A 13,486-nucleotide genomic window follows, 5' to 3' on the forward strand; every position below is an offset into this window, starting at 1 on the left:
GAGAGTGAATGCCTCTCCGATTTCTAATTATTTCACAGAATATTTGTTTATAGATAGGGGAAAATGATATGTTCTAGCAATAGTTTTATAATAAGATCCCTCTGAAGCACCATAAATCTCTAGAGGGAGAGGGAATAGGGAATAAATTCGCTAAAAATAAATAGAGCATATTTACCTAAATAAAGAGGAATAATACACTTATAAGCCTCTTCAGATTTCTCCTCTCCAATACAGTTGCAAAATCTATGCTCAGTTCAGTTCAGTTCAGTTCAGTGGCTCAGTCGTGTCCTACTCTTTGCGACCCCATGAATCACAGCACGCCAGGCCTCCCTGTCCATCACCACCAACTCCCGGAGTTCACTCAGACTCACATACATGGCGTCAGTGATGCCATCCAGCCATCTCATCCTCTGTCGCCCCCTTCTCCTCCCGCCCCAAATCCCTTCTCCCACCCCTAATCCCTCCCAGCATCAGAGTCTTTTCCAATGAGTCAATTCTTCGCATGAGGTGGCCAAAGTACTGGAGTTTCAGCTTTAGCATCACTCCTTCCAAAGAACATCCACGGCTGATCTCCTTCAGAATGGACTGATTGGATCTCCTTGCAGTCCAAGGGCCTCTCAAGAGTCTTCTTCAACACCACAGTTCAAAAGCATCAATTCTTTGGCTTTCAGTTTTCTTCACAGTCCAACTCTCACATCCATACATGACCACTGGAAAAGCCATAGCCTTAATTAGACGGACCTTTGTTGCCAACGTGATGTCTCTGATTTTCAATATATTATCTAGGTTGGTCATAACTTTTCTTCCATCAATGATAGAATATATATTATGCCTATCTCCCAATAAACCATAAAACTGGGTGAAATATCTGAGGCAACTACTTTAAGACAGTGAAAAGTTAAGCTCTATAATTGGGCCAGATCTATGCATGGGAAAAATTTCCCAATGGCCACACAGAGAAGAGAATTTCATATACAGCACAGGGATCCCAGTAAACTGAGGAGGCAAGATCAGAGTCTAGGGAAGCAGACTGGTTGTCATCTGCAGGAGCACATCAAAGTAGGGAGCTGCTTAGAAATGTTATGTGAGGAGTTAATGGGATCCCCTGAAAGTCACCTGGGGAGAGTTAGGGTTTATATACATAAAATATATAATATATACTTATAATATATATGTATAAAGTGTATATATTTGTCAGAAGTCAAGGATGTGTACACTTAAAAGTTTAAATAAGTATAAATTATTCCTCACTAAGTTAATTAAAAATTGCATCATTATTATTGATTTATAATTGAGACATGCTAGGGTTAAAGGAATTATGTGACTTTTTCCGAAATCATGTAATGAGAATGACTCACTGAAAGTTAAATTCACCAATCTTTACTCCAAAGTTAAAATAAATCTCTCCTGCAATCTCTTGCTACATCCATCTGTCTATAGCATTATTACAATACTAATATATATTAATGTATTCTTGTCATGTATAAAATGTTTATATAATCCATTTGGGAAGCAATGTGAAAGGATTTTTGTCTGTGAGCTCACTGAGAGTTTAGAGTTGTGATCACTTCCTGTGATTAAACCTCAACCCTAGGAAGATCTTAGTTTAAATAACAAAAGTGACTCATCAGATAAAAGGGAGAAAATGGTTAAAATTCCAAAAACTATTAGTCTTGCAGTAGCTCTGATGGCTAAAATGTCAATAAACATCAACAAAATTTTATATGTACAGTCTGAAATATTTATTGTACAAATATCAGGTCTGTGCATCAAAGGTGAAGATGTGAAATACAAGTCATCAGCAATTAAGTACACTATATTTGAACTGAAACTCCATTTTCAGCGAAAGTGCTCACACATTTAGCTGATGAATGCTGTCATTAATTAATATTATATATATTAGTAGATGGGTATCTTAACACACACACACACACACACACACACACACACACAAACACACACTTGAAGCCACACATGCAGTTGATTCTCATTAACTATAGTACTCGTACACTGTAAAGTAAAAAGGAACACCAGGCCATGGTGGAGAATTATGACAAAATGTGGTTCACTGGAGAAGGGAATGGCAAACCATTCAGTATTCTTGCCTTAAGAACCCCACGACAGTATGAAAAGGCAAAAAAGTAGAACACTGAAAGATGAACTCCCCAGGTCAGTAGGTGCCCAGTATGCTACTGATCAATAGGGAAATAATTCCAGAAAGAAAGAAGTGACGGAGCCAAAGCAAAAACAACACCCAGTTGTAGATGTGACTGGTGGTGGAAGCAAGGTCTGATGCTGTAAAGAGCAATATTGCATAGGAACCTGGAATGTTAGGTCCATGAATCAAGGCAATTTGGAAGTGGTCAAAAAGGAGATGGCAAGAGTGAACAATGACATTTTCAAAATCAGCAAATTAAAATGGACTGGAATGGGTGAATTTAACTCGGATGACCACTGCATCTACTATTGTGGGCAGGAATCCCTTAGAAGAAATGGAATAGCCATCATAGTCAACAAAAGAGTCCTAAATGCAGTACTTGGATGCAATCTCAAAAATGACAGAATGATCTCTTTTCACTTCCAAGGCAAACTACTCAGTATAACAGTAATCCAAGTTGTTGCCCCAACCAACAATGCTGAAGAAGCTGAAGTTGATCAGTTCTATGAACACCTACAAGACCTTCTAGAACTAACACCCAAAAAAGATGTCTTTTTCATAATAGGGGACTGGAATACAAAACTTGGAAGTCAAGAAATACCTGGAGTAATTGGCAAATTTGGCCTTGGAGTACAGAAAGGGCAGGGCAAAGGCTAACAGAGTTTTGCTAAGAGAACACACTGGTCACAGCAAACACCCTCTTTCAACAACACAAGAGAAAATTCTACACATGGACATCACCAGATGGTCAATACCAAAATCAGATTGATTATATTCTTTGCAGCCAAAGATGGAGAAGCACTATACAGTCAGTAAAACAAGACCAGGAGCTGAATGTGGCTCAGATCATGAAACTCCTTATTGCCAAATTCAGACTTACATTGATAAGTGTATGTAAAACCACTAGACAATTCAGGTATGACGTAAATCAAATCACTTATAACTATACAGTGAAAGTGACAAATAGATTCAAGGGATGAGATCTGATAGACAGAGTGACTGAAGAACTATGGACAAGGGTTCATGACACTGTACAGGAGACAGGGATCAAGCCCATCCCAAGAAATAGAAATGCAGAAAGGTAAAGTGGTTGTCTGGGGAGGCCTTAAAAATAGCTGAGAAAATAAGAGAAGTGAAAGGCAAAGGAGCAAAGGAAAGATATACCCATTTGAATGCACAATTTTAGAGAATAGCAAGGAGAGATGAGAAAGGCTTCCTCACTGTTCAACGCAAAGTAATAGAGGAAAACAATAGAATGGGAAGGACTAGAGATATCATCAAGAAAATTAAAGATACCAAGGGAATTTGCATGCAAAGATGGGCACAATAAAGAAGAGAAATGGTATGGACCTAAAAGAAGCAAAAAATATTAAGAAGTGGTGGCAAGAATGCACAAAAGAACCATATAAAAAAGACCTTTACGAGCTAGATAATCATGATGGTATGATCACTGACCTAGAGCCAGACATCATGGAATGCAAAGTCAAGTGGGCCTTAGGAAGCATCACTATGAACAAAGCTAGTGGAGGTGATGGAATTCCAGTAGAGTTATTTCAAATCCTAAAAGGTGATGCTGGAAAAATGCTGCACTCAATATGCCAGCAAATTCGGAAAACTCGGCAGTGGCCACAGGACTGGAAAAGGGCAGTTTTCATTTCAACCCCAAAGAAAGGGGATGTCATAGAATGCTCAAACTACCACACAATTGCACTCATCTCACATGCTAGCAAAGTAATGCTCAAAATTTTCCAAGCCAGGCTTCAACAACAGTACATGAACCATGAATTTCCAGATGTTCAAGCAAGATTTAGAAATGCAGAGGAACCACAGATCAAACTGCCAACATCAGTTGGATCTTCAAAGAGAGTTCCAAAAAAACATCTACTTCTGCTGTATTGACTATGTCAAGCCTTTGACTGTGTGGATATAAACAAACTGTGGAAAATTCTTAAAGAGATGGGAATATCAGACACCTTACCTGCCTCCTGAGAAACCTATATGCAGGTCAAAATGCAACACATAGACCACTTCAGTTGAGTTCAGTTGCTCAGTCGTGTCTGACTCTTTGCGACCCCATGAATTGCAGCACGCCAGGCCTCCCTGTCTATCACCATCTCCCGGAGTTCATTCAGACTCAACTCCATCGAGTCCGTGATGCCATCCAGCCATCTCATCCTCGGTCATCCCCTTCTCCTCCTGCCCCCAATCCTTCCCAGCATCAGAGTCTTTTCCAATGAGTTAACCCTTCGCATGAGGTGGACAAAGTACTGGAATTTCAGCTTTAGCATCATTCCTTCCAAAGTAATCCCAGGGTTGATCTCCTTCAGAATGGACTGGTTGGATCTCCTTGCAGTCCAAGGGACTCTCAAGAGTCTTCTCCAACAAAACAGTTCAAAAGCATCAGTTCTTCAGCACTCAGCCTTCTTCACAGTCCAACTCTTACATCCATACATGACCACAGGAAAAACCATAGCCTTGACTAGAAGGACCTTAGTCGTCAAAGTAATGTCTCTGCTTTTGAATATGTTGTCTAGGTTGGTCATAACTTTTCTTCCAAGGAGTAAGCATCTTTTAATTTCATGGCTGCAGTCACCATCTGCAGTGATTTTGGAGCCCCCCAAAATAAAGTCTGACACTGTTTCCACTGTTTCCCCATCTATTTCCCATGAAGTGATGGGACCAGGTGCCATGATCTTCATTTTCTGAATGTTGAGATTTAAGCCAACTTTTTTGCTCTCCTCTTTCACTTTCATCAAGTGGCTTTTTAGCTCCTCTTCACTTTCTGCCATAAGGGTGGTATTATCTGCATATCTGAAGTTATTGATATTTCTCCTGGCAATCTTAATTCCAGCTTGTGCTTCCTCCATCCCAGCGTTTCTCATGATGTACTCTGCATATAAGTTAAATAAGCAGGGAGACAATATACAGCCTTGACATACTCCTTTTCCTATTTGGAACCAGTCTGTTGTTCCATGTCCAGTTCTAACTGTTGCTTCCTGACCTGTATACAGATTTCTCAAGAGGCAGGTCAGGTGGTCTAGTATTCCCATCTCTTTCAGAATTTTCCACAGTTTATTGTGATCCACACAGTCAAAGACTTTGGCATAGTCAATAAAGCAGAAACAGATGTTAGCCCACTTAGAGATAAGGTTAAAAGATGATGTTTGGAAGTTATATCCACTTTAGCTTCTTGCGCTTCTTCTACTTTAGCTATAACTCTGATATGGGACATGGAACAACAGACTGGTTCCAAATCAGGAAAGGAGTAAATCAAGGCTGTATATTGTCACTTTGCTTATTTAACTTATATGCAGAGTACATCATGAGAAATGCTGAATTGGATGAAGCACAAGCTAGAATCAAATTGCTGCGAGAAACATAAATAAGCTTAGGTATGCAGATGACACTACCCTTATGGCAGAAAGCAAAGAAGAATTAAAGAGCCTCTTGTTGAAAGTGAAAGAGAGGGGTGAAGAAGTTGGCTTAAAGCTCAACATTCAGAAAATTAATGCATCCAATCCCATCACTTCATGGGAAATAGATGGGGATACAGTGGAAACAGTGACAGAGTTTATTTTGGGGGGCTCCAAAATCACTGCAAATGGTGACTGCAGCCATGAAATTAAAAGACTCTTGCTCCTTGGAAGAAAAGTTATGACCAACCTAGACAGCATATTCAAAAGCATACATTACTTTGCCCACAAAGGTCCATCAAGTCAAGCTATGGTTTTTCCAGTGGTCATGTATAGATGTGAGAGTTGAACTATAAAGAAAGCTGAGCACCGAAGAATTGATGCTTTTGAACTGTGGTATTGGAGAAGACTCTTCAGAGTCCCTTGGACAGCAAGGAGATCCAACCAGTCCATCCTAATGGAAATCAGTCCTGAATATTCATTGGAAGGACTGATGCTTAAGCTGAAACTCCAATACTTTGGCCACCTGATGTGAATAACTGACTCATTTGGAAAGAGCCTGATGCTGGGAAAGATTGAATGTGAGAGAAGGGGATGACAGAGATTGAGAAAGTTGGATGGCATCATCGACTCAATGGACATGAGTCTGAGTAAACTCTGGGAGTTGGTGATGAACAGGGAGGCCTGGTGTGCTGCAGTCCATGCGGTCACAAAGAACAGACATGACTGAGCAATTGCACTGAACTTAACTGAACCAGGAACTCTCAATTAGCAAAGACTAAAACCTTACTACTAAGTGAAATATAGAGTTAGGTCCTTGTATGACTCCAGTCTCAACAGTTTCATCAGCAGATTAACACATAATCTTCTTTTATATGCATTTTAGACACATTATTTAATACATATTATCCAACAGTACCACAATTCATGCCTGAATAAAGTTTATCTAACACTTGTATTTTTTTTAGACATACCACCACCCTGTGCTTAGGAATTCTGAACAGAAATTTAGCACTACACTTTCAGTTCAGTTCAGTTCAGTTCAGTCACTCAGTTATGTCCGACTATTTGTGACCCCATTAATTACAGCATGCCAGGCCTCCCTGTCCATCACCAACTCCCGGAGTATACCCAGACTCAAGTCCATAGAGTCGGTAATGCCATCCAGCCATCTCATCCTCTGCTGTCCCCTTCTCCTCCTGCCCCCAATCCCTCCCAGAATCAGGGTCTTTTCCAATAAGTCAACTCTTCGCAACAGGTGGCCAAAGTATTGGAGTTTCAGCCTCAGCATCAGTCCTTCCAATGAACACCCAGGACTGATCTCCTTTAGGATGGACTGGTTGGATCTCCTTGCAGTCCAAGGGACTCTCAAGAGTCTTCTCCAGCACCACAGTTCAAAAACATCAATTCTTTGATGCTCAGCTTTCTTCACAGTCCAAATATCACATTCATACATGACCACTGGAAAAACCATAGCCTTGACTAGATGGACCTTTGTTGGCAAAGTAATGTCTCTGCTTTTGAATATGCTATCTAGGTTGGTCATAACTTTCCTTCGGGGACACGTTAAGCAGTGAAATCATCAGCAAAAGGTACAACAATCCAAAAAATATGATATTAAACATATCATGGAAAGGATATATTTATAGTATAAGAGCTGAAACAATAAATTAGAGCCACCGTTTTTGGCCTTAGATTGAAACATGAAGGTGATTCAAATTTTCCATCTCTCTGTGCCTGTCTGCAAATGACACAAAAGGGCCAAGGAACATTGATTGGAGGATTACATATAAATTTTAGTGAGTAGGAAAATTTGCAAATATGGAATCCATGAATAACGATGATTGACTTTGTATATTTTCATGCATCAGTTGTGCTTTTTTACTGAATAATTGCAGTTTTTTCATCAACTTCTCTTTATGGGAACAAATCCCTCGCATTCTGAGGATCCCTTACTGATAAGGCCTCTATCTCTTCCTGAGAACCTGCTTGCCATCTCCCCTTCAGGGTTTGATAGAACAATAATGCATCTTGAATCGTTTCTATTTTATGTTTAGTAAGGTTCAGGAGACTTATCATTCCCTTCTATTCTTTCTGAGCAGCCAAGATCTGGGAATATCATGAAATCAAACATTTTTTATCTCTCCTTACATAAAGCTCTTGGACTACTCTAAACACTAGACTTCATAATTCATTAAACAGTCTGAACTTGCTGTTTGATTTCCATTACTTAATTCAAGAAAAAAATGAAGTTCAATATTATGATGTATAAGGTCATGATTTAAGAACTGTTGGTTAATTTTATTCATCAATATGACTATGTCATGATACAAAGGTGTCTTTCAAACACCAGTTCAGATTTTCTGTAAAGGAATATTTTAAAGGAGATTAATGTTTATATCTATAGACTTTGAGTAAACCAGATTACTCTTCATAATGTGGGTGAGCCTCATCCAACCACTTGAAGGCCAAAATAGATAAAAACTGAGAATTTTGCCTACAGGTTGCCTTTTGTCTTGAGCTACCATATCAGTTCTTCCCTGGGTCTCCAGTCTTCCAGCCTGCCCTGCAGATTTCAGACATGGCAACCCCTACAATCATGTGACCAAATTCCTTAAAACAATTTTTTTCTGTATACCCACATATCCTAGGGCTTCCCAGGTGACTCATTGGTAAAGAGTATCTGCCAATGCCAGAGACACAGGTTTGATCCATGGGTTGAGAAGATCCCCTAGGGAAAGAAATGACAACTCACTCCAGTATTCTTGGGTGGGAAATCCCATGAACATAGGAGCCTGGCAGGCTGCGATCCGTGAGGTCCCAAAAGAGTTGCACACCACTTAGCCACTAAACAGCACATATCCTATTGATTATTTTTTACTTCCCTGGTGGCTCAGACGGTAAAGTGTCTGTCTACAGTGTGGGAGACCTGAGTTTGATCCCTGGGTTGGGAAGTTCCCTGGAGAAGGAAATGGCAACCCACTCCAGTACTCTTGCCTAGAAAATCCCATGGACGGAGGAGCCTAGTGTTCACGCGGTCTCAAAGAGTCAGACACGACTGAGCGACTTCACTTTCTATTGATTGTTTTTCTCTGGAGAACTATTACCAATATTGTAAATTCTTACATGGTGCAGACATAAAAACAAGTTTGTGCAAATGGGATTATGTGAGCATCTGTAATATGTACATAGGCTTACAAAATACATGTTCAGAGACACACATATACATTCACATACCTAATCACTCTGGATTGGAAAAAAAAAAGGGGTAATTCCTATATGTCTCATCTTTAATCACTAATTTCAAGAATCACCTCCTTATCTATATTACTATTGCTTAAAAAGTGTTATTTGAGAAACACTATTGGGGTCGCTGAGGGTCAGACACGACTGAGCGACTTCACTTTCACTTTTCACTTTCATGCATTGGAGAAGGAAATGGCAACACACTCCAGTGTTCTTGCCTGGAGAATCCCAGGGATGGGGGAGCCTGGTGGGCTGCTGTCTATGGGGGCACACAGAGTCAGACACGACTGAAGTGACTTAGCAATAATTTATAAAATGAGAAACTCAATTTTTTAGTAACCTACTTTTTATATTTGTTTGCTACTCATACCTCTTTATGTCTATAGTTTTTCATCTACCTATAAAAAATCTGAAATGAGAAAATTGGTCATCGTTTAGTTACTTTTCTTCCCCAATTAGACATACATCAAATCAACCACTCTTTGAAATATGAATCTAAACATTGTAAATACTTGACCAAAAATGTATTTTTTAAGTATCACAGACAGTTTCATAAAAATAAGCCATTCAACCATTAGATAAGTTTTTCAAACTCTATTTTGATGGTAAACACATATCAAATTACATTCTATTGAAACCCACTGTGAAGCCATGCGTTTGTATATAGTCACATTTTTATGCTTCTATTCAAATTATTCAAGAATATGTATTCCTCTAATTTAAACACTTTTGGATAATATAAATGTGAATACATATAACAGTGGACATTATACAATTTACAAGGTTCTTACAGATTTATTTGTAATAAAACATGTAAATTGCTTATCTCACATTCTTTCAGGCAATAAATATTACAAAGCATTAGTTTTGTTTCTGGCGTAAGTTATTTTGAACTAAGATTGCTAGTAAAAAAAAAAACCCACACTCTGAAATCTCAAGAGTGTTAAAAATATGCTTGATGCCTCTAGAAAACTGTCAATCAATGCAGACTCGTAGGGTCAAAATGAAAGAAATAGATGAAGCCAAGAAATGTCAGTCCAATTGTTTGGCACTGCTAGTTCCTAAAGACAATATTTATTAAACAGTGTAGCTGAAAGTCTGATAAAGGGAGCCCAAATCTGTTAAGATGCTACAAAGCTATACAGGGTTTTCAGGGGCCTCACTAAGTAGAGGAAATGTTGAAAAGTAGTGCCTTTCAAAGAGAAGAGACTATTGCAAGGAAGCTTTAGAATGGGAAATATGGAGAAAGTCACTCTGGGATAAAGGTACACAAGACTGAGACAATAGTTCACAAACTTAAAAAAAAAAAACTTTATTTTAATTTTTATCTTTTGGGTGTGTTGGGTCTTTCTGCTTTATGTGCTTTTCTTTAGTTGCAGTGAGTGGGTGCTACTCTCTAGTCGTGGTGCTCAGGCTTCCCTTTCACTAAGCACAGGCTCTAGGGTGCGTGGGCTCAGTAGTTGTGGTTCCCCAGCTCTAGCACACAGGCTCAATAGTTGTGGCTCAGGGGCTTAGTTGCTTCATGACATGTAGGATCTTCCCAGACCAGGGGTTGAACCATTGTCTCCTGTATTGGCAGGCAGATTCTTTACCATTAAGTCGCTTCACAAACTCAAAGATTTCCGGATAGCATGTCCCTACTATACAATCTAAGATTAGATTGCCCTAACCATCTCCATGTAAGATAGCATCCCAAACCTTAAACTATAATTTCATTTTCATTCAAAGCTCTGATAATCCAAATAATTAGTTTTGTATATATGAACTGACACTAAGCCAAGTGAAAAAATTAAATCAACCCTAAGTTTCAGTTTAGTTCAGTTGCTCAGTCATGTCCAACTCTTTGCAACTCCATGAACCACAGCACGCCAGACCTCCCTATCTATTACCAACTCCCGGCGTTTACCCAAAATTCCAAAACTAGAGATAAAATAATTAAAACTCAAAATTCGATGAGTAGGTTTTACAACACATTTTAAAAAGCTGAAAAGTGAATTAGTTGACTTGAAGATATATCAGAAGAAAATGCACAGTCTGAAGATCAGAGAGACAATTGTAAGGTTAAAAAAAAGAGCACATGTGATATTAAAATATGGGGTATAATGAGTGTAACATAAATGACATTGAGGTTTCAATGGAAAAGAAAGAGACATGAGGCAAGAGCATTAGTTGAAGAAATAATGATGGACAATATTCAAAATATATGACAAATTATATTGAGAACGTTAAGCCACTTACAAAATCGTATATTTTCATGATTCCCATTGCATACATTTCCAAAGTCAGCTAAACTAATCTATAATTTTATATGTCAGAATTGAGCTTATTTCTCAGGAGGAGGACTGAAGTGATGAATAGGGATGGGAGTAAGAACATTTCTAGTTTGATAGTAATGTCTTATTTGGTGAGTCTCTTCACTTTAATAAGATGTACATGTACAGTTGGTGCACTTCTTTAAGTGTATATGGCAGTATCATTAAGCCCAAAGTAATTTTAATATTATATGTTTCTATGTATAAATATATAATATTTCGATCATTAACATCTTAGCAAGTAGGAATACAGTGAAAGAAATTCCTGCTAAACTGGTAATAAATTGTTGCCTAGGAAGATGGCCAATAATTTATGGGCAACAAATAAATGGAAAAACTGTTTTCATCATTTATATTTTCTTAACCAAGTTTCTCTAAGATAAGATTTTGATAAAATTCTATATAATGGGAACCCATTGGAATTTGAATTTCACTTTTTTTTAGACAGAAAACATCTAATAAACTGAAAATACAGAGAATCTTGTATGTATTGAGAGATGAAGCCCCTCCCAAATCCTTACCATCCCTTCTCTCCCATGTCCTACCCCTCCTCTCATCTTCCTCCATTTCACCCACATGTGGCATGAAAATTCACACGGATAGTCTCTTGTTTCTTTGGAATACTCACAATAATACAGACTGAAAAGTACATGCACTGGTGTCAAGAAATTAAATTTGAGGGAAATATAATGCAATTTCTTTCAGACTTCATGAAATAATTAGGTTTACAAATGGCATAAACTAACTGGATAATCTCAAACATAAAAACAAAAATTTAACAGTTTTCATTAAAGCTTTAACATCAAACCTTGACCCTAGATATTAAAAAATCAATGATTGAGTATGTTAAAATTTAGTGGTATGCTATAGAACAAGTCAGAACAAGGGCAAAATTTATAATATCTTCACATTCTAACTCATTTTGCATTGTTTCCAAACTGATTTTTCCATGTACTTTTATATATTAATGTAAATATTTTGAATGAATGTAAAAGGGACATTAGACATTGTGAGGGGTTTTTGGTTATTGTTCTTCTTCATATTCAGGAAGATGGGATATTTAAATGACAAATTCAGCTTTCCAGATGAGGTCAGCTTGGAAATTCAAAGAATATTTTGTGTGATTTATGCAGAGTCATGTATTAACCACTTGAGATTGAAATAAAAGGGATTTAAGATTTTGCATTTCTCATTTATAGATAATTGCTTTCATAACTCAGTCTGATTTGTCTTCAGTAAGTCATCTTTCTTAGTTAGTTGGCTTTTGAAGGTTCTCAGGTTTACACAATGTCAAGTTTAGTATTAATTGAAGTGTATTCTCTATTAGAACAGATTCTATCTATACTTATATTCAATGCCTGGCTACTGAAATATATTTGACCTCAATATCTGTTTAGTTATACAGTGAAAAATATTTACAGGACCACAAGTTACAGATTCTCTCCTTTTACCATTCAAAGCATATCTAAATGTCTAATAGTCAACACCGATAATATTCAAATATGCCTTTATAATGAAATGTATAACAGATACAGTAATATATTCAAATAACAATGACTGATGTTACTTAAATAACATTATGCATTCATGTTGCTACTTCCCACAGAGATTTAGATACTGAAAACTTTAAAACATTGATGAAGGAAACTAAAGATGATTCAGAGAAATGGAAAATTATCCCATGCTCTTGGATTGGAAGGATTAATATCATTAAATTGGTCATAAAACCCACAGCATCTACAGATTAATGTGAACCCTATCAAGTTACCCATGAGATTTTTAACAAATAATCCTAAAATTTCTATGGGACCATAAAAGATCCAGAATTGACAAAACAATCCTGAGGAAAAAGAAGAAAGCAAGAAGTATAATCCTTCCAGACTTCAGACTACAAAACAAAGCTACAGTAATCAAAACAGTGTGGTACTGGGGGAAAAAAAATGGACACATGGATCAATGGAACAGAATAGAAAGCCCAGAAATAAACCCACACACCTACAGTCAATTAACCTTCAACAAAGGAGGCATGCTTATATAATGAGAGAAAGATAGTCTCCTCAGCAACTGGTGCTGGAAAAGTTGGACACCACATCTAAGTCAATGAAGTTAGAACACACCCTCACACTATTCAAAAATGAACTCAAAATGGATCAAAGACTTACAAGACATGATATCATAAAACTCCTATAAGTGAATGCAGGCAAAACATTTTCTGACATAAGTTGTACTGATGTTTTTTCTTGGGTCAGTCTTCCAAGGCAACAGAAATAAAAGCAAAAATTAGCAAATAGGGACTAATCAAAAAAGCTTTTGCACAGAAAAGGGAACCATGAATAAAGCAAAAGACAGCCTATGGA

Source organism: Ovis aries, chromosome 17 (genome assembly GCF_016772045.2).
Source record: "Ovis aries strain OAR_USU_Benz2616 breed Rambouillet chromosome 17, ARS-UI_Ramb_v3.0, whole genome shotgun sequence".
NCBI classification, from domain to species: Eukaryota; Metazoa; Chordata; class Mammalia; order Artiodactyla; family Bovidae; genus Ovis; species Ovis aries.